Consider the following 23,489-nt stretch of genomic DNA (forward strand, 5'->3'; position numbering starts at 1 on the left):
CACCCAGCACGAATTTAAACAAATCGAATTTAAATAAGTGGTATCTTTAAAACGTATAAATATCAATGCAATCTGATGGGAATTTATAGCAATTTTACCAGGTGTCTTATTCATGTGAATTAGTATTTCCTATGTTCTCATTCACATGTTTTGTTGTGAATTGACTTTGTCTCAGTGACATTAGGTTTGCACGTGGGGCTAGAGTAACTATTTTTCAGATTAGCTATTTTTCAGGGTTTGCCCTCTCGTAAAGCTCACCTTTTTAGCAAAATTAGCCATTATTGTTATATATATGTATATAAATATATATGTGCAGGTGTGATGCATTTAAATGTTAATATTGTGTTAATTAATACATTTTTTGTATTATATTTATTATGGATTTATTTCCATCAAATGTTTTCCAGTAACCTGCCACCATGAGTACTGACGCAGAGATGGCCGTTTATGGCAAAGCTGCCATTTACCTCCGTAAGCCTGAGAAGGAGAGAATTGAGGCTCAAAGCAAACCCTTTGATGCTAAGGCTGCCTGCTATGTGACTGATGCCAAAGAGCTGTACGTCAAAGGAACAATCAAGAGCAAAGATGGTGCCAAAGTCACTGTTATTGTGAATGATACTAAGGAGGTAAAATATCCACATTTCTCAATGATCATCATCAAAAAAGTACAAATCAAATGTCTGCTGAATTGCTTTAAAGGCTGAGTAGGCAATCCTCTCCAGAAACGTTTTTGTCATGCTGGTTGAAAATCTCATAACATCTTGATAGCAATCAATAAGTAAAGCAACACATTGGAATTTTAATAATTATATACCTTCTGTGAAAGGCGTAGGGGCAAAAATATTGGGCTAATTACAGCCCTCGGTCCAAGGGTAATGATACATCATATGTACATTTTCAGTCAGCGTTTTATGCATCCCACTGTGCACCATATGCACGCAAACATCATACATCATCAGCGCGCTCATGTGCGATGTGCAGGCAGCGGGACAATGGAGGACAGAGAGCAGGTACCTGAAGATGTTCGCTATTGTAGATGTAATTCACTTTGTACTCTAATGTTTTCTCAACGGTGAATGTGAAATGATCTCGCTGGAACTGATGCAACAGCTTCTGGTCTGTGCGGGCGCTCATGTGTTTTGGAGGAGGTGTGGCTTTGGATGGTGATTCAGGATGGGGATTGCATGATTTCACTGCTAGCAGGCAAACATTAGCATTTTCCAAATTATCTACTCTGCCTTTAATAGGAGAAAACTGTTAAGGAGGACGATGTTTGCCCAATGAATCCTCCCAAGTATGACAAGATTGAGGACATGGCCATGATGACCCATCTCAATGAACCCTCTGTGCTGTATAACCTCAAAGAGCGTTACGCAGCATGGATGATCTATGTAAGTAAAGCAGAAAGTAAAACATCATTCAAGTTCATTGTATCTGTGATGCTGCAATCGGATGGTTTCTCTGTTCGTTTCAGACCTACTCAGGACTCTTCTGTGCTACTGTGAACCCCTACAAGTGGCTCCCAGTGTATGATGCAGAAGTGGTGTCTGCCTACAGAGGCAAAAAGCGTATGGAGGCCCCACCCCACATCTTCTCTGTCTCTGACAATGCCTATCAGTTCATGCTTACTGGTAAGAGATTCATTTTGAATGGCAAGATGATTTGGGTTTCTGAAAATAGGTTTTTCCGGATTTAATGAAACAATTATCTAAACAAAATTACCATAAAATTTACAGACAGAGAGAATCAGTCTGTCCTGATCACGTATGTATTTACTTTTATTAGATTTTTAAAATAGTTACTGTTATACATTCCTTTCATGAAATTTTTACATGTCTTATCATATTCTGTCTGATGATCATCTCTTATAAATCAGTGGAGAATCTGGTGCTGGAAAGACTGTAAACACCAAACGTGTCATTCAGTACTTTGCCACAGTTGCAGTGCATACTGACAAGAAGAAAGAAGCTACCAGCCAAATGAAGGTGCGATACAAAAAGCAATGTTCTTAATACATAAAAATAGAACTTTCTATTAATATTATTTTTATTAATTTAAGTTAATACATTAAAACTTCTTAACTCACAGGGATCTCTTGAGGACCAGATCATTGCTGCTAACCCTTTGCTTGAGGCTTATGGTAATGCCAAGACTGTGAGAAATGACAACTCCTCTCGTTTCGTAAGTTTTCAATTCCATGCAGTACAATTAGTTGTATTTTATATTTTTATATAAATGTTTATTGTCAAAGGCTTATTGCCACAATAACAAGTACAACTTAATTTTATCTAAACAGGGTAAATTCATCAGAATTCACTTTGGCACATCTGGAAAACTCGCTAGTGCTGATATTGAGACATGTAAGAGACCGTAAAAAATATTTCCTAACCGACATTTGTTTGAATACTATTAAGTACTTAATTTCTTGACCAGACCTGCTGGAGAAGTCTAGAGTGACATTCCAGCTTTCAGATGAGAGAGGCTACCACATCTTCTACCAGATGATGACCAACCACAAGCCTGAGCTGATTGGTAGGTGCAGACGTGTCATTCAAATCTTTAAAGAGTACATAACTAGGGATTTTTAAGGTCCAACTTTGGTTTGTATAGTTTCTAACAACAGGTTTATGTACATGGAAGGTGTAAAAACCCTATTTCGTAATAATAGCCAGTTTTTCTTACCTTACTTCTTGACTGACTCTTGACTGACTTTCCACTGGCCTAGTCTGATGAGATTTGTCAGATGGTCTAGTCTGCTGTGATTGGTCAACTGCGAATGAGGTTCACGAGCTGAAGTGTTTGGGGGAGAAGAGTGAAGTTGTCGCAGGCAGTCCTAGTAAAACATAGGTGGGGACTCTATGTAGTGACATAAATCCGCAGTGTTTTGTTAATCGGACTAGGGACGACTTATTTGCATGATTCAGAGTCGAATCTCTTTTTTCAAGCCAATACCTTTGTCATTCATTCACCTTCGGATTTACAACTTGGCACACTGATTACTTTAAAACATCACATTTTAATCATCTCATGTTACGTACTCTTTAAAATGCCACTTAATATTGTGATATTAATAAATAATCATAAATAACCTTTGTATGTTACAGAAATGACGCTCATCACGACAAACCCCTATGACTTCCCCATGTGCAGTCAGGGTCAGATCACAGTGGCAAGCATTGATGATAAAGAGGAGCTGGTTGCCACTGATGTGAGTCATTATTATTTGAGTTAAGGCAATGGTATTGTAGATATAATAAATATGCCTGATTATTTGGCTCATCCTTCTCTGTAACTTCTAGACTGCTATTGACATTCTGGGCTTCAGTGGTGAGGAGAAGATGGCCATCTACAAGTTCACTGGAGCTGTGCTGCATCATGGTAACATGAAGTTCAAGCAGAAACAGCGTGAAGAGCAGGCTGAGCCTGATGGCACAGAGGGTGAGACTTTATGGTACTATCGGCATGTCAAAAAATGTTTATTGATTATGGCATTAAATTGAACAAATTTTCATTTTCAACCACACAATTGAAGAGGCTGACAAGGTTGCCTATCTTTTGGGCTTGAACTCTGCTGATATGCTGAAGGCTTTGTGCTACCAGAGAGTGAAGGTCGGAAATGAGTATGTGACCAAAGGTCAGACTGTGCCACAGGTATGTACTAACATGCAAACAGGTACATTTTAAAAATGAAAATTATGAATTTGCCTTATAATTATAGAATCTGATTAAATGTAACTGTTTTCTACATCCAGGTGTACAACTCGGTTAGTGCTCTGGCCAAATCTATCTATGAGAGGATGTTCTTGTGGATGGTTGTTCGTATCAACCAGATGTTGGACACAAAACAAGCCAGACAGTTCTTCATTGGTGTTCTGGATATCGCTGGCTTTGAGATCTTTGATGTAAGAATGATTCTCTTTTCTCCATTCAAAGTTGACTGATTCATATCCAGTTATCTGCAAATATTTGTTTTTCTCTCTCTATAGTACAACAGCATGGAGCAGCTGTGCATCAACTTCACCAATGAGAAACTCCAACAGTTTTTCAACCACCACATGTTTGTGCTGGAACAAGAGGAGTACAAAAAGGAGGGCATTGTTTGGGCGTTTATTGACTTTGGCATGGACTTGGCTGCTTGCATTGAGCTTATTGAGAAGGTTTTGACTGGTTTATAGAACTCTTCATGCAAATCTTTTAATTTTGAATCTGTGTGATATAAGTAAAACTCCACTTTTTTTATCAGCCCATGGGTATCTTCTCCATCCTTGAAGAAGAGTGCATGTTCCCCAAGGCCTCAGACACAACGTTCAAGAACAAGCTGTATGATCAGCACCTTGGCAAGTGTAATGCTTTCCAGAAACCAAAGCCTGTCAAAGGCAAGCCTGAGGCTCACTTCTCCCTGGTTCACTATGCTGGAACTGTGGACTACAACATTACTGGCTGGCTGGACAAGAACAAGGATCCACTGAATGAGTCTGTTATTCAGCTGTACCAGAAGTCTTCTGTCAAATTGCTGAGTACTTTCTACCCACCTGTTGTTGAAGGTAATTAAAAAACCCACTTTGTTAATGTAATGATTTTTCCAATTATCCTAACTCTAAATTAGTGTTCCACAGATTTCTTGTCATTATAGTATATGTATTCGTTTTTATCCTTTTTAAACAGAGAAGGGAGGCAAGGGAGGCAAGAAGAAGGGTGGTTCCATGCAGACTGTGTCTTCTCAGTTCAGAGTATGTCATTTTCCAAAATTATAAAAACAACATAATTACAGAATTAATGATGAATGATAACACTGAAACTGTGAGCGATGTTACAGGAAAATCTCGGCAAACTGATGACCAACTTGAGGAGTACTCACCCTCACTTCGTACGTTGTCTGATTCCCAATGAGTCCAAGACTCCAGGTAACATCATAAAGAACTAACATTTATTCTGATAGTAAAAGGACATACAGTTATGTTAATGAGAGGAGTTGTTCATCAACCAAATTCATGCCATCCACTGTTTTTATAGGTCTCATGGAGAACCACCTGGTTATCCACCAGCTGAGGTGTAACGGTGTACTGGAGGGTATCAGAATCTGCAGAAAGGGCTTCCCCAGCCGAATCCTCTATGCTGACTTCAAACAGAGGTAAATGGGACCATTTCTTGTTTGAGACCAATCTTCATTAAATCAAAGATGTAAAGCAGTTTGATTCATCCACAGATACAAGGTACTGAATGCAAGTGTAATCCCTGAGGGACAATTCATGGACAACAAGAAAGCTTCTGAGAAACTCCTGGGATCCATCGATGTTGATCATGAAGAGTACAGATTTGGACACACAAAGGTTCACATTATACTTAAAAATGATCAAAGTTACAGAAACAATGATATTTAGTTTGGTGCTAGTTCAAATTAAATTAATCTCTGGATTATTGTTCATTCATGCAGGTGTTCTTCAAAGCTGGTCTTCTGGGTTCTCTTGAGGAAATGCGTGATGAAAAACTGGCTACTCTGGTCACAATGACTCAGGCTCTTTGCCGTGGTTTCCTCATGAGGAGAGAGTTTGTGAAGATGATGGAGAGGAGGTGAGTGCTGTCATAAATAAAAATGATAAAAAAATATATTTTTTAATGACATTTAATCCCACATTTAATCATTTTAATGACAATTCTTTCAAAGGGAGTCTATTTACACCATTCAATACAACATCCGCTCATTCATGAATGTCAAACACTGGCCATGGATGAAGGTTTACTACAAGATTAAGCCTCTGCTAAAGAGTGCTGAGACTGAGAAGGAGCTGTCAAGTATGAAAGAGGATTTTGCAAAATGCAAAGAAGATCTTGCCAAATCTGAAGCCAAAAAGAAGGAGCTTGAAGAGAAGATGGTTGCTCTGCTTCAAGAGAAAAATGATCTACAGCTGCAAGTAGCCTCTGTGAGTGTTTTTCACTGAATTCATTGAATGTCAAATGTTTTGAGATTTTGTTTGTTTGTTTTCAAATAGCAATCTATTTATTTCATCAGGAATCTGATAATCTCACAGATGCTGAGGAGAGGTGTGAGGGTTTGATCAAGAGCAAAATCCAGCTTGAAGCTAAACTCAAAGAGACGACTGAGAGACTCGAAGATGAAGAAGAAATCAATGCTGAACTTACATCCAAGAAACGGAAACTTGAGGATGAGTGTTCTGAACTGAAGAAAGACATTGATGACCTGGAGCTCACCTTGGCTAAAGTTGAGAAGGAGAAACATGCCACTGAGAATAAGGTTTGTGGTTGCAAAAAGTACCTTTGTATTTGTTATTGCAGAAAATATTTTGTCACGGATTATGAACGCGATAAAATAATCTAAAATCACAATTTACACAGGTCAAGAACCTGACTGAAGAAATGGCATCTCAGGATGAGAGCATTGCTAAGCTCTCAAAGGAGAAAAAAGCTCTCCAAGAGGCACATCAGCAGACTCTGGATGATCTCCAGGCAGAGGAGGACAAAGTTAACACCCTGACCAAATCCAAGACAAAGCTTGAGCAACAAGTTGATGATGTGGGTAACTGTTCTCAATTTATTATTCAAAAAGATTGTTTGCATACATTTATTTTAAAACATTGTCTATGTTGATGTCTCATAGCTTGAGGGCTCCCTGGAGCAAGAGAAGAAGCTTCGTATGGACCTTGAGAGAGCGAAGAGAAAGCTTGAAGGAGACCTGAAACTGGCCCATGAGTCCATCATGGACCTGGAGAATGACAAGCAGCAATCTGATGAGAAGCTAAAAAAGTATAAAAATATGTTTCAAATAAAACTGTACTACTGTCTTGTGATGTCTTGGGATACATGGTTTTGTTCAATTTTAACAGGAAAGACTTTGAAACAAGCCAGCTGCTCAGCAAGATTGAAGATGAACAATCTCTTGGAGCTCAACTTCAGAAGAAGATCAAGGAGCTTCAGGTATTAATTTAGTCTGTTTAAAAAGGTAAATTGTTTAAAAAGGTAAATTCAATATTCTTAAAGTGTGTCTTATACCTGCTCTTGTAGGCACGCATTGAGGAACTGGAGGAAGAGATTGAGGCTGAGCGTGCTGCTCGTGCCAAGGTTGAGAAGCAGAGAGCTGATCTCTCTAGAGAACTTGAGGAGATCAGTGAGAGGCTTGAGGAAGCCGGAGGTGCAACTGCTGCTCAGATCGAGATGAACAAGAAGCGTGAAGCTGAATTTCAGAAGCTGCGTCGTGATCTGGAAGAGTCCACTCTTCAGCATGAAGCTACCGCTGCTGCCCTACGCAAGAAACAAGCAGACAGTGTGGCCGAGTTGGGAGAGCAAATCGACAACCTCCAGCGTGTCAAGCAGAAGCTTGAGAAAGAGAAGAGTGAATACAAAATGGAGATTGATGATCTATCCAGCAACATGGAGGCTGTTGCCAAATCAAAGGTTGAGAATTTAGTTTCTTTAGGGATAAATTAAACGTGATTTAGATTCTCAAAGTTTTAACGATTTTGTTGTTTTCAGGGCAATCTTGAGAAGATGTGCCGCACACTTGAGGACCAACTCAGTGAAATCAAGTCCAAGAACGATGAGAACCTCCGCCAGCTGAATGACTTCAGTGCTCAAAGAGCAAGACTTCAAACTGAAAATGGTAAGATACTGTTCATTTTGTTATCGATTTCTAAATTAAACCTATTAAATGTTTTTTATTAAAATAAGATTTATTTTGTTTTATTTTATTTAACAAATGCCTTCTACTGAACACAAATTTGTAATTGGCAGATTCAGTTTTGATAAATATAACTTTATTGCCTTTTGAATTTGTGCTACAGTAGTGAAATAAACAGGCACAATGACTAAAATATTGGCACAATGTGACAAAGACTCTTAATCTCACAAGGTGAGTTTGGCCGTCAGCTGGAGGAGAAGGAAGCTCTTGTTTCCCAGCTCACCAGAGGCAAACAAGCTTTCACTCAACAAATTGAGGAGCTTAAGAGGCAGATTGAAGAGGAGGTTAAGGTAATACACCATAATCATTGCATCTATACATTTGTCACTTCCTGCAGAACAAAGATAATAGCAGACTTGTTATTCTAGGCTAAGAATGCTCTGGCCCATGCAGTGCAGTCAGCCCGTCATGACTGTGACCTGCTCCGTGAGCAGTTTGAGGAAGAGCAGGAGGCAAAGGCTGAGCTCCAGAGGGGAATGTCTAAAGCAAACAGTGAGGTTGCTCAGTGGAGAAGCAAATATGAAACTGATGCCATCCAGCGCACAGAGGAGCTTGAAGAGGCCAAGTATGACAATAAAAAGAACCTATGCTATAATAAATAGTATATAATAAATGCTATATAAAATTGAACGTCTGACTGATGACTTAAAAATGCACAACAGGAAGAAGCTGGCTCAGCGTCTGCAAGAGGCAGAAGAACAAATTGAAGCAGTGAACTCCAAATGTGCCTCTCTGGAGAAGACCAAGCAGAGACTACAGGGTGAGGTGGAGGACCTCATGATTGATGTGGAGAGAGCAAATGGGTTGGCAGCCAACCTTGACAAAAAACAGAGGAATTTCGACAAGGTAAAGACAATTCGCAATAAGAAAGACAGTAAGTTTAAACTTTATTGTCCACCGCAGTGGAAATTTGTCTCTGTGTTAACTTGTAATTGTATTTCATGAGAAGCCAATTACAATTTCACATACTGTAATACAAAAGAGAGGACAGTCAATCAATGTAAAAAAAACATTTTTTGAGATAGAAACAAAGGGGTTTTCTTTATATTAACAAAAATGTAAACTCACCCAAAGGTTCTGGCAGAATGGAAGCAGAAGTATGAGGAGGGTCAGGCAGAGCTGGAAGGTGCCCAGAAAGAAGCTTGCTCACTCAGCACTGAACTGTTCAAGATGAAGAACTCCTATGAGGAGTCTTTGGATCATCTGGAGACACTCAAGAGAGAAAACAAGAATCTGCAGCGTAAGAATAAATGTGTCTAATTGATTTTGAATCTATATGTGTTGAAATGTACAAATGTTAACCTGGCACAGGATACTTTTTAATACACAATGAACATTTGTTTTTCTCACATGTAGAGGAGATCTCAGATCTGACCGAGCAGTTGGGTGAGACTGGTAAAAGCATTCATGAGCTGGAAAAGGCCAAGAAAACAGTAGAGACTGAGAAGTCTGAGATTCAGACCGCCCTGGAGGAGGCTGAAGTGAGTATCTGGAACATGAAACATTACGAAATTAGAATTAAGATTAATATCCTATTAATTAAATATAAAAATTATGATACGTTTTTATCATATTATTTTCATTATATTTGTATTGTTTTCATCAATTAACAGGGCACTCTGGAGCACGAGGAGTCCAAGATTCTCCGTGTCCAGCTTGAGCTAAACCAGGTGAAGGGTGAGATTGACAGGATCTTGCAGAGAAGGATGAGGAGATTGAGCAGATCAAGAGAAACAGCCAGAGAGTCATTGAGTCCATGCAGAGCACTCTGGACTCTGAGGTCAGGAGCAGAAATGATGCTCTGAGAATCAAGAAGAAGATGGAGGGAGACCTTAATGAGATGGAGATTCAGCTGAGCCATGCCAATCGCCAGGCTGCTGAGGCCCAGAAACAGCTGAGGAATGTTCAGGGACAACTCAAGGTATTTAAATTCCCTTTGACTTAGTCATTGAACTTAGTCATTGAAGGATATTATTAAAGTATCTTGGGTAAAAGTTTAGACACAAATTTATAGAAAAAACTAATGATATGTGCAGGATGCCCAACTCCACCTTGATGATGCCGTGAGAGGACAGGAAGACATGAAGGAGCAGGTGGCCATGGTGGAGCGCAGAAACACTTTGATGCAGGCTGAGATTGAGGAGCTGAGAGTTGCTCTTGAGCAGACAGAGAGAGGCCGCAAAGTGGCTGAACAAGAGCTGGTGGATGCCAGTGAGTGTGTTGGACTGCTGCATTCTCAGGTAACAACGCATTTTGTTGTATTTATTTATTTAATTTTGAACAGTGCTATACATTTAAATGTCTGTCATCCATTTTGTAGAACACAAGTCTCCTGAACACCAAGAAGAAGCTTGAGGCAGACTTTGTTCAGGTCCAGAGTGAAGTTGATGACACTGTGCAGGAAGCAAGAAATGCCGAAGAGAAGGCCAAGAAAGCCATCACTGATGTGAGTAATGGAGAGCTACAGACTATAAAATACTGTTGATATGGTTTTACTTATTAGAAATGTAATGATGTTTCTGCAATCGATTTGAGTGACAGAATGTCCTATTGAATTACAGGCTGCTATGATGGCAGAAGAGCTTAAGAAGTAGCAGGACACCAGCTCTCATCTGGAGAGGATGAAGAAGAATCTTGAGGTCACAGTGAAGGACCTGCAGCACCGTCTGGATGAAGCTGAGAATCTGGCCATGAAGGGAGGAAAGAAACAACTCCAGAAACTGGAAAGCAGAGTGAGTATTTCAGAACCACATAAAACATCATATTATTTACTGTGTAAAGAATTTCTCTGCAAATTGTTGTTGAGGTTGTTGCCATTTTGACATTGACACTTAGTCAAATATTATACTGTTCCAAAATGACTAAGAGGCACTAACCAAGTTGTACATTTCTCTATTACCCTTTATGTTCTTCTGTAGGTTCGTGAGCTTGAAAATGAAGTTGAGGCTGAACAGAGACGTGGAGCTGATGCTGTTAAAGGTGTTCGCAAATATGAGAGGAGAGTGAAGGAGCTCACCTACCAGGTATCTATTTAAGCATATCTGTAGATCTAATATCTGAACATGTTAAACATGTTTTATAGTAAAACATTTAAAATCAATTATTTGTATTGTTTGCAGACAGAGGAGGATAAGAAGAATATTTCAAGACTTCAGGATCTGGTTGACAAGCTTCAGCTGAAAGTCAAAGAATATAAGAGGCAGGCTGAAGAGGCGGTATGTAAAACAAATCGGAATGTTTTGGTTTTGTCTTTACTAGTAAGTGATACAGTAGCAAATTAACTTGCAAAGCATAGTTGCTAACATGGTTAAAATTCCTTTTAAGGAGGAACAAGCTAACACTCACCTGTTAAGGAAGGTGCAGCATGAGCTGGAGGAGGCTGAGGAGCGTGCTGACATTTCTGAGTCTCAGGTCAACAAACTCAGAGCCAAGAGCCGAGATGTTGGAAAGGTCAGTTGAATAACAGTCTGTACATGTTATACTGCATTTACTGCAAGTTCAATTTTTTTTGCTTTTTTTAATTAAAATGTGAGAACATTCACAATAGAATTATGGAGACTGCATTCAGCTAATATTTTAAACATTTTACAGTTTGTCTAATTTGCATCTTTTTCCTTTAGGCAAAAGAAGAGTGAAACCCAAGAACCTGAACCCGAAGGGAAATCTACTGAAGTCATATAATATGAGTTTTTTGTAGAATGTCCTTTTTAAATAAAAGAGTAAAAAACACCATAAGTGTGTAATATGTTTATTTTAATTTAATTTAAAATATTTAAAGATCAGCGTACAACTACTAGACCACAATACATGATCAAGCATTGTGTTTAAATGCAAAGGGTCATGGGTTCTAGACCCAGCGTACACATTTATTGATAAATAAGTCTACATAAATAGCACATGTTGCTTTGGTTAAAATATCTGCCAATATAAATATTTATGTGCTTATCATATTTTGTAAATATTTGGTTTGAATAAAATAATAGAAAATGATACACTCCCTCCCATCTGCATATCGGCAGCTCAGACACCCTTGTGATAACTGGATGGCTAAATAATAGCAGCTGTGATAATGTCTCCGTTAGGAAACAAAATATTTAAAATGACAGCTTTACAGTTATTTTGTTGTTTATAGTATTCGAGAACTTTAAAGCGGATGTGACACACAGTTTCTGTCAATCTGATATTAATCTTGCATTAACATTTATGCATTTGGCAGACGCTTCGATCCAAAGCGACTAACATTGCATTATCCTATACATTTTGTATCTTAGTATGTGCAATCCGCTGGGATTGAACCCACGACCTTGGCGTGCTCTTACCACTGAGCTACAGGAAAGCTATTGATAGGTTTTTGTTTCCCACATGAATAAATATAGCATATTGTATGCAAGGCCATGGAGAGAAGGGGGACGAGATTCTTTGTCTGTTAGGATATAAACGGACCCTAGACACACCTGCTTGTACATACCTTGTCATACCTTATTTGATCATAAGATGAAACCTAAACATATTTCGCTTGCAGCTGTTCTCGTGTTCTTTTTCTGTACCTAAATAAAGGGCTGCATGTGTGGAAATAAACTGAGCAAAGTGGGAAGGCTAACGCAATTACACCCATATGTGGGTCTCTTGCTCCCGGAGCTCTACTGAGAATATTCTCTACCAACATCCAAACAATTTATGAATTTGATCTGATTATTTGAGAAAACATACACTCTTAAAAGAAATGGTTCTATTTAGAACCAGAAATGGTTCTATTTAGAACCAGAAATGGTTCAATTACCCGCTACATACAGTCATGGCCAAAATTGTTGGCACCCCTGAATTTTTTCCAGAAAATCAAGTATTTCTCACAGAAAAGTATTGCATTAACACATGTTTATTCCCATTGTACGTATTGGAATGTAACAAAAAAAAGGAGGAACATTTTACATAATGTCACACATTATGAATTGTTGTGGTCTCACACTGTGGTCTCAGGGGAAGCTGCTCTCACTGAGGGCAGTCTATATCCCCAGTTCTGGCAAGCCCGAGTGTGATTCTCGGACATTATAGACCTTCTCAGGGAACAAGGAGTACAGCCGTAACCCGAGACGATCTCTGGAGATGGACTTGTAACCTTGAGATTGTAAATATTTTCTTCAATTTTGGTTCTCTAGTCCTCAGACAATTCTCTTCTCCTCTTTCTGTTGTCCATTCTTAGTGTGGCACACATAGATACACAATGCAAAGACTAAGTCAACTTATCTCCTTTTTGTCTGCTTTCAGGTGTGATTTTTTATATTGCCCACACCTCTTACTTGCCCGAGGTGAGTTTAAAGGAGCATCACATGCTTGAATTTATCTTGTTTATGCACAATTTTGAAAGGGTGACAATAATTTCATCCAGCCCATTTTTGGAGTTTTGTGTGAGATCATGTGAAATTTGTTTTTTCCCTCCATTTTTTTGTTGCGTTCTGATACAGGAATAAACATATGTATAGCAAAACATGTGTTAATGCAATACTTTTCTGTGAGAAATACTTGATTTTCTAGAAAAATTTCATGGGTGCCAACAATTTTGGCCATGACTGTATATGCAACCCCAAAATGGTTCTATATTGAACCAACTTAATGGGTTCATGAAAAAGAACCCCAAAGGGTTCTGTGAATCCAAGTTAAATATTTCTTTGAAAGAACCATTAAAGGTTCTTTATTATTATAAGTTATTTATTATTGATAAGCAATTATATCAACTCCAGACATTTCTAAAAGTTTAGATTTTTTCATATTATTATGCAAAAATGTAAATACAATTTAAAATAACATCTCTGTACTCTGTATTAGACAGCAAAACTTAAAATTATTTTACATTTAAAATGTTTTATTACCGCCTCACACCTCCAGGGTTGGGGGTTCGATTCCCGCTTCCGACTTGTATGTGTGGAGTTCGCATGTTCTCCCCGTGCCTCGGGGGTTTCCTTCGGGTACTCCGGTTTCCTCCCCTGGTCCAAAGACATGCATGGTAGGTTGATTGGCATCTCTGGAAAAATTGTCCATAGGGTGTGTGTGAGTGAATGAGTGAGTGTGTGTGCCCTGCGATGGGTTGGCACTCCATCCAGGGTGTATCCTGCCTTGATGCCCGATGACTCCTGAAATAGGCCCAGGCTCCCCGTGACCCGAGGTAGTTCGGATAAGCGATAGAAAATGGAATGTTTTATTACATTCAACCATTTAGTTTTAACAATTTCCTCTAAGCATTTTTACTTTTTAATAAACATACAAATACGATTGTATTTGTACTGCATGTACATTAACCTAAACACATATTTTAAAATTGCATCTCTGTATTAAACAGGATCCCCTTAACTGTCGGCACATATTTTGAGCATGGACAAAAAAATGCACTATGCAAACTTAAACAGCTGTAACTATTAAATGCTCTGGAGTAGAGACATAAGGTTGGTCTCTATTGAAAAAAGACACTTGGATGATAATTGTAGAAGTTAAAAAATAATATTATAATAATGTGTCTAAAAGGTATTGGATTTTAAATGTATTGTTCTGAAAATGTGCTGTAATATAAATTTTATTTTATGAAATATTAATATAAAAAACAATTGGCCTAAAAATTATAAAAAGTAAAAGCCATAGGTCTAAACAAGTAGTCTTCAAATTTTCAGCTTGATATCTCCTGTTATCTGGTTTCTATAAGTACTTTAGGTGAAATAATGTACATATAACAAATGGCCACTAGGAGACAACATAGCTATAGGATGATTCCCAAAGGTCACTAGGTTGCTTGAAATGACATCTGACACCACACACCAAACACATACACATTTTTTTTTACTTTTTCCAAACTTTATATAAATATTTTAACTTTTTGTTGCAAATTGTAATTGAAACATGAATGAAAACAAAAATATAAAATTACCGGAAAAATAAATGTCAAACTATTTGTATAATTTCAAGTATTTACAACTATATACAAATCTTCACAACATCTGAACACTATAAATTATTAGCATCATGCCAGTTATTGAAGCAATCTCGGTTTGCTTGGAAAAAAAAGTAGGCTGCACATTCCTGGCAGAACACAGTTGTTTTCTGATGGCACAATTGGCGTCTTCGACTGGAGTCATCACTTTTATCTGTGACGTGTTAAGGCCTGTGGCAGACATGGCGTGTCATTTGAGTTGCTGGAGCAGGAGGGGCAGGAGGAGCAATCTCACTTTGAGGCATCCAGTCCTCAAGCTCCATTTCCAAAGCTTCACTTTGGTTGTGACTTCGATATTTGGTTATGAGCCGCAGTGAACTGCTGGTGCAGAATGATGCATTTACCACCGCAATGTAGACAAAGTGGAAGAAAAGTGAGCGGTACCACTTCCTGGTCTTTCTGAGCACTTGGTAATACCAAACAAGGGCATCGGAGAGATCAACCATGTGCCTGTGTGAAAAATATTAGAACAATTCTAAACGCAAACATAACCAGGTAGATAAAATTAACTCATCTGCACAATTTTGTACACAAGAGCAAAAAAGAAACTAGTGATGGGCCGTTAACGGCGCAGTGAGACTATTATTCAATTCAATTCAAGTTTATTTATATAGCGCTTTTCACAATGTGTATTGTTTCAAAGCAGCTTTACAGGGGCAAACAGGAAAAACAGAAAAGTTAAAACACAGCACAGTGCATGGTATTTATACAACGAGTAAGTTCATTCTAATAAATAACATCTAATTTCTAAATAAATGAATGAATGCAGTCTCCCGGTGAGCAGGCCAACACTGCCCTGCTGTGGCGAGGAACCCAAACTCCAATGATTGATTAATGGAGAAAAAAACCTCGGGAGAAACCAGGCTCAACCGGGAGGGCCAGATCCCCTCTGACGTGTCATAGCTGCACTCAGACTGGTGACATGTGATTTTAGTTTAGCATTTAATACCAAATATTGTAACTTCAGCATTAATAAGATAAATAGTCCGTCTTTGCTCTTGGTTGGGGATGTAGTGGTCTGAGCTGGGATGGTCCGATGGTCATATTTCTCTTGGCAGCTGGTGGAATTGCCTTAGATGGAGCTGGGATGGTCAGTCAGTCTGCAGCTGTATCTGGTGTAATCTCAAATTGGGGATGGGCATCTATCCGTCGTCTGGACATGGTGGAACTTCTTCCTACCTCGGGATGGGCATGGGGATGGGCATCTGTCGGTCGTCTGGACATGGTGGAACTTCTTCCTACCTCGGGATGGGCATCCCGAGGCAGAGGCGGAAAGAGAATAAAGAGAATAATTAGCGTAGCTGCTGTTCATTAACTATGCATTAAGTGAAAGCTTGGCTGAAAAGATGTGTCTTTAATCTAGATTTAAATTGGGAGAGTGTGTCTGACCCTCGAATAGTATCAGGAAGGCTATTCCAGAGTTTAGGTGCTACGTATGAGAAAGCTCGTCCACCTTTGGTGGATTTTGTTATTCTAGGTATTGTCAAAAGTCCTAAGTTTTGAGATCTCAGCGAGCGTGATGGGTTGTAACGTGATAAAAGCTCGGTTAAGTAAGTAGGTGCTAAACCGTTCAGGGCTTTGTAAGTAATTAAAATAATTTTAAAATCAATGCGATACTTAATGGGTAGCCAGTGAAGCGATGATAAAACTGGGGTTATGTGATCGTATAAACTATTTCGTAATTTGGCAACATTTCTAAGGTGGAAGAAGGCTGTTTTTGTGATATTTGAGATGTGATTTTTAAATGACAGGTTGCCGTCTAATATAACGCCTAGGTCTTTAACTGTATTTGTTGGAGTAACAGTGCAGCTTTCAATTTGCAGGCTGTAATCGGAGATATTCGGTTTACTTAATTTTGGTGCTATAAGTAATATTTCTGTTTTGCTAGAGTTTAAAAGGAGGAAATTACTAGTCATCCAATGTTTTATGTCCTCGATGCACTCTGCCAGTTTGGATAGCTTAAAGGAATCATCTGGTCTTGATGAGATATATAGCTGAGTATCATCTGCATAACAGTGGAAGCTAATTCCATGTTTTCTAATAATGTTGCCGAGGGGCAGCATGTATATGGAGAAAAGCAAGGGTCCTAAAACCGATCCCTGAGGTAATCCATAATTGACTTGCGTAAGATTTGACGATTTCCCATTTAAATGGACGTATTGATATCGGTCTGTTAAGTAAGATCTGAACCATTGCAGTGCCTGTCCCTGAATACCGATATAATGGTGTAAACGATCTAGTAGTATTTTATGGTCTACAGTATCGAAAGCAGCACTAAGGTCAAGCAGGACTAAGAGTGAGATGTTTCCTTTATCTGAAGCAATAAGAAGGTCATTTGTAATTCTAACGAGCGCAGTTTCAGTGCTGTGATGCGGTCTAAAGCCAGACTGAAACTTTTCGTGCATGTCATTATTTTGTAGGAAGGTACACAGTTGAGTTGACACTACTTTTTCTAGTATTTTAGACAAGTACGGGAGATTTGAAATCGGTCTATAGCTTCCAAGTTCATTTGGGTCTAAATTTGGTTTTTTGATAAGAGGCTTAATTACAGCCAGTTTAAAGGGTCCTGGGACATGTCCTAGATTAATAGACGAGTTGATTATGTTACAAATGGGCTCAATTACAGCAGGTAGTAACTCTTTTAATAAAGTAGTCGGAATGGGGTCTAATAAGCATGTCGTCGGTTTGGATGTTGCAATAATTTTAATTAAATCTTCCTGATTTATAGGAGAAAAACACTCTAGCTTTTCTTTTTGGGTGACGGTTGAAACTAATTCTTCCGACAAACTTGGAGGTTTGGTTTTAGCTAAAAAAGACTTAAAAAAATTCATGAATTCATTGCTACCAAGGTGCGGCGGAATACCCAGGTCAGGTGGAGTCTGTTTGTTTGTTAATTTAGCAATTGTACTAAATAAAAACCTTGGATTGTTTTTGTTATTTTCTATGAGGTTACGGAAGTGCTCGGCTTTTGCTGCTTTTAGTGCCTTTTTGTAACAGCTTGCACTCTCTTTCCATGCAATTTTAAAGACCTCTAATTGGGTTTGTTTCCATTTTCGCTCCAGTTTACGCGTTTCTCTTTTTAGGGCGCGAGTGGTGTTATCATACCATGGTGCTATGTTCTTTTCATTTATCCTTTTTGACTTCATAGGTGCGACCGCTTCTAATGTATTAGAGAAAATAGTGCCCATGTTGCTGGTCATGTCATCGAGCAATTTTATATTCGTTGGAAAGGTTATTAGAGAAGTCAGATCTGGCAAGTTCTTTACGAAACTATCTTTAGTAGTTGAGGTGATTGTTCTACCTTGTCGATAACGAGATATACAACTGATTTCTGCAGTGCGCAGTGTACATATTATAAGATGGTGATCGGAAACATCGTCGCTTTGAGGTATAATATCGATATTGGTTAGATCGGCTCCGTGAGATATAATCAAGTCTAGGGTATGATTAAGGCGATGAGTAGGTCTATTGATGTATTGTGTTACACCACAAGAGTCTAGTAGTTCTTTAAACGCCACAGCTAATGGATCGTTAGCACTGTCTACGTGGATATTAAAATCTCCAACAATCAGTACTTTATCGACGTTAACCAATAGATCCGATAAGAAGTCTGCGAACTCTATCAGAAGATTAGTGTAAGGCCCAGGGGGTCTATACACAGTAACCAATGTAAGAGAGACCAATGATTTTTTACTTTTGTTTGGAACTGTTATGTTCAACGCAAGCATTTCAAATGATTTAAATGTATGCATTGTTCTCCGAGTAACGGTAAGAAAGTCTATAAAGATTGTTGCGACACCACCACCTCGACCAACCGGACGTGGCTCATGAATATAACCATAGCTTGTAGGAGTAGACTCATTTAGACCAAAATAATCATTTGGCTTAAGCCAGATTATCGCGCGTTAAAAAAAATGTCGCCGTTAATCTATTCTCAAAGTTGGGTTGGCAGCTGGGACTATACTACGCAAGCTATGATGACTTTCACCTTAAAATTTTAGCGCGGATGTATACCAGCTTAACTGCACTGTACGCGGCGAGAACGATATTTTTCAACTCGCGTCATTCGCGGAAGCAGAAGCCGGCTCATCATCTCATAACCAGGGCTTCATTCGCGCAGCAAGTAGGTCTATCGCCTCTTTGCATTAACATATAAATCACTCGCGCTTGACACGCCATTCGCGTTTGGTCTGAACACAACATAACGTTACTGTGAAATTACCGCATCAAACGTGACGTGCTAACATGGATGCAGCTATGAAGCCGCCGGGTTTGCTTCAGGGAATATTAATTTTTAAGAAGCTTCCCAATAGAAATGTAACAAATCTCAATAAAATGGAAGGAAGGAGTCGGGAACCGGAAAACATTAAACAAGTTTTAATATAAATAATAACAGCCGGCGGCCCCTCACGGACGACCGCCGGCGAACAAAACATAATATAAATACAAACATAAAATAAGTTCGGGCCCGGTCCTCTCTCTTCGACGGTCCGGTCGCTCGTTCCTTTTATATTCTCCCATCTCCTACGTGATTCGAGGCCGGTGTGCGCACAGCTGGCGCTAATTCACAATTACTCACCGGACTCGAACCACGGTCTCGCCCCGCCTACTCTACTACATACCCCCATCACCCCTCACAGGCCGGGGGGTACCCCCGCGACTGTGCAAGCTCCCTCCCCCTCCCTTGGGGGGGGGGTGGGGTGGGGGGTATGCAGCGACGAGACGAGACAACGGAGACGGGAGCCCTCGGAGCGACCGGAAAGAGAGAGGGGAGAGAGGAAGAAAAAAAAAATCCGGTTCCCCGACATGCTGCCGCTCGTTCCTCAACCAGCCGGAGTACTCTCCTTCGCGGTGCCTTGCAGTGGCCCTGGGGCTTCGGTGGACGGCTCGACCGTCCGCCCCCTGGCGGCCGGCGGTGGCTCCTCCTTTATCCGGGAGTCGGGGCGGGTTCCCCGTCCCCTGTTCCTCCCCCTTGGGCGGACGGACGCAGGCTCCGGCCTCTGGCAGGCGGTGGCTCACCCGGCACTTCCGCCCCCTGCTCCTCCCCCTCGGGGGACGGACACAGGCTCCGGCCTCTGGCGGACGGCGGCAACCCCCCCGCTCCCACTTGGACGAAAGCCACCCCACCTCGACCCAGGGGCGCGGCAGCAAAGGTCGCCGTTCCACCGAAGTTTTGACGGTGGCCGCACTGTGCACTTCCGTTTCCCCAGAGCCACCGCTTCGGGCAGCCACTGGCGGACGCCCTTCGTCCGCGCTGCCCGAACTCTCCGGCACCGCGAGGCCACTCGGCGGCGAGGACTCTCCGACAGCATGTCTCTCCTTCCTCCCGGGTTTCGGCACCAATGTAACACATCTCAATAAAATGGAAGGAAACATAACATAAGTTCGGGCCCGGTCCTCTCTCTTCGACGGTCCGGTCGCTCGTTCCTTTTATATTCTCCCATCTCCTACGTGATTCGAGGCCGGTGTGCGCACAGCTGGCGCTAATTCACAATTACTCACCGGACTCGAACCACGGTCTCGCCCCGCCTACTCTACTACAAGAAACATCGACAAGACTAAGGTTGTTTGCACCTTGTGCAATGCGGAATTGGTTTAAAAAAAACACTTTCTCTCAACAGGTACTGGTCTATCTTTAGTTGAAACCAGTAACTTTGTATTGAGATCTAATGTATTATGGCTCCTGTATGACATATCGCTTGTTGCTCCCTCACTCTTTGTAAGTCGCTTTGGATAAAAGCGTCTGCTAAATGACTAAATGTAAATGTACTGTAGGAGCTCTTCCAGTCTCAAGTACCACCTAAACGGAAATCATCCCTTAGCTAATGCGGAAGTAAACACAAGTTCATCTTATTGAACATAATTTAATTTTCATCACCAATTATCATAGTAGAACAGCTTTCTCAAGCAGTTTGTGATGCATTTTGGAAACAGGAGATGAGCCCCTGGTCTAATGCGCCACCTGGCTTGAGAAACCCGTTCTCAAAGACTTACTTTTAGTCATTATTTGGGTAGCACACATATTCTGAATGCCTTCGGCAGAATTCAAATGAGCCATTTTAATCTAGATTAATCTAGATTAATTTTGGAATTAATCTAGATTAATCTAGATTAAAAAAATTAATCTATGCCCACCACTAAAAGAAACACAACTCACTGGTTATAGTCATGCACTACATCAGGAATAGGTACGTGGAGTTCCGTCCATCCTTCAGCTCTCGTCTTCACCTTCCTCCGTACAGTGCAATCTCCCTCTGCTGCATAGAAGGATGATCACATATGCACTTCCCTGGTGTCCTTTCATTGCACAAAGAGGAGACTGTTGTCTCTAATCCACCGCATACTCCCACGGGGAGCACTTTTGACCAACTTGTTTGAGGTGGTTTGTGGGAAGTCCACCCGGTTGCTTCTAATGGTCCTACAGGCCCAGATGCCCTTCTTGAGGATGTCTCTGAATAGTGATGGGCTGGTTTAGAAATTGTCTATATATCATTTGTTGCCAGTTCCCAGCATCTTCTCAACCACCAGCGTCATCACTGATTCATAACTTAAGTACAGGTATTGGTGTTCTTGTGTCATAACGACACTTAAGTCTAAGCAAATATTTTGAATAAAATTCTAATTGTGTCGTTAATGGCAACTGGGTATTGATCATGAAAAAGAGAATAGACCGCAACCAGGCATACCATAGCCTGTGTCATGTCAATGTCTGCTCTCTTATGATGTTCACATTGTTCATTATAATGCTTACACTGTCAGCTTTTAGGGGATCAGGAGAGCCGTTAAACACTATGGTTGGTGTAGGACCTTTGGTTTCCTGTAAAACAAACATGAACTGTTCCTTTATTTCAAGTTAAGTGCCTCAAATGTTAATAAAACTATAGAAGACTATACTTATACTATTTACAAAGTAGAGGAAGCTGGCGCTCTTTAAATAATGCTGGCAAAAAAATGAGTGCAGCATTCCTAACAAGACCTACAAACAGATACAAATTATTGTACATTAGGTGCAGAAATCAATTAAAGGTATACAGAAGTTTACTCAAAAATTATAAAATTCATTCACTTCCTCTTGTCATTTCAAAACCTATATGGCTTTCTTTCTTCAGCAGAACACAATAAATATTTATATTCTGAGAACTTTGGAAACGCTAGTACCCATTCACTTCTAAAGGACACAAAACCAATGCAGGTCAATGGGCACCGTCGTTGTTCAGTTACCAGCCTTTTTTAAATATCTTCTGTTGTGTTCTGGTGAAGAAATTCATACAGGTTTGAAATGACAAGAGAGTGAGTAAATGATGGCAGAGTTTTATTTTTGGGTAAACATTAATAATACTGAAATTATTTTACGTTTTCTTAAGCAATTTTTTTAGGTGCTACAACCTTTACATTGACAGTGCAGATAATGCAACTTTACAAGTATAGGAACAAATGTATGATGTAGTTACCTTCTGTGGTTTCCTCTGCTGGTCCAATGAGATTGGCTTAGAGTTTCCTTTGGCTTCCTTCATTTGCACTCGTGATTATGTGTGGGGACATACTCCCCCCTGTCATCTACTGACCATTTATCCACCATGGTTATCTGGGGTAGAAAAGAAGCATAAATAACACTTCATAATCCAAGTATGCAATACTCACGGAGTATGTATTAAACGTTGAAAAACGTTCAGATATCATATCCCTGTTTTCAATCCGGTTCGCTTTTATCGTTATTTTACCCTTAACGAAAAGCGACCGCTCGCTTCATTGAAATTACGCTTCTGTGTATCACGTCGCCTTATAACAGCTGTCTTATTGTTATTGACAATTTAATTAACAATGAGAAGGAAATAAAGGGGGACTGAAACTTCATTGAAAACCGGAGCAAAATCAGTTTAACAGGGCTTTCTGAACCGTCGACGGACGAGGCCCGTCAGAGCTACCAGCAGTATTTTTAACTGAGGTAACGTAAATATTATCCATTTAGCAAATAGTATCAATATTTAACACTATGGCTACTCCTACAAATAATAAATATTAACCAATTATACTAAATATTTCAGCAATATGGTTCAAAAATGTAAAACCTTTACTTGCCCGATGGTGAACGAGAACTACAGACATATGAATTAGTTTCACTTACCGTGTGCGGTTCATGACCGAAAAATTGTTACAAAACGGAATTTCATGTTTGAAAATTCTTTTCGAATCCTATACGATTGCTGGGGGAGTGTATCGAGCACAGAAATACTACGACATATGTCCAACTCTTTTTTTGACAAGTTGACCCTGTGAAGCATGAAGAAGCGACCAAGTTTAACATTAAAGCAGTCAGAATGCATTAAACACGTAGCAAACTAATCGGGATTACAATTATGAATTTAAAAATTACATAATCGCTAAAAACCTTAATTACAGCTCTTCATTTGCACTCATTTCTGTCCGATTCGGCAGTGTGTTTGGGCACAGAAATGCAGTGGTAAATCAGAGAGTTAATGTTAATCTGTCCTTTAGCCTTTAGTTTTCTAAACATCCCTTAACCTTTGGGCAGTGGCGGAGCTAGAGTTTTTCACATAGGGTGTCCTGGGGGTGGCCAAGGCAACTTCAGGGGGTCCATAGACCATGATAGAAAGTCAGTGTTTAATAGTGATGCGCGGATGGCGGGTAAATCCATCTACGGATGATCCTCGGGACGGGTGTGTCGGGTAATAAAAAAATACATTCTGATTAATTGCGGGTGGATGATATCATATACAATATTAACAAAATTTCTCAAAAAATACGAATTTGTTTTAAATGCATTTAAAGCAGGCTCTAATTTGCAGTAATTTAAAAGAA

At 39.8% G+C, this 23,489-nt stretch overlaps 1 pseudogene; it reads left to right on the top strand.

Moving 5' to 3' along the window:
- The first annotated feature begins 419 nt into the window (after positions 1-419).
- Positions 420-19,846, top strand: LOC130419815 (myosin heavy chain, fast skeletal muscle-like; annotated as a pseudogene).
- Positions 19,847-23,489: the final 3,643 nt, after the last annotated feature.

This window comes from Triplophysa dalaica, chromosome 4 (genome assembly GCF_015846415.1).
Source record: "Triplophysa dalaica isolate WHDGS20190420 chromosome 4, ASM1584641v1, whole genome shotgun sequence".
NCBI lineage: Eukaryota > Metazoa > Chordata > Actinopteri > Cypriniformes > Nemacheilidae > Triplophysa > Triplophysa dalaica.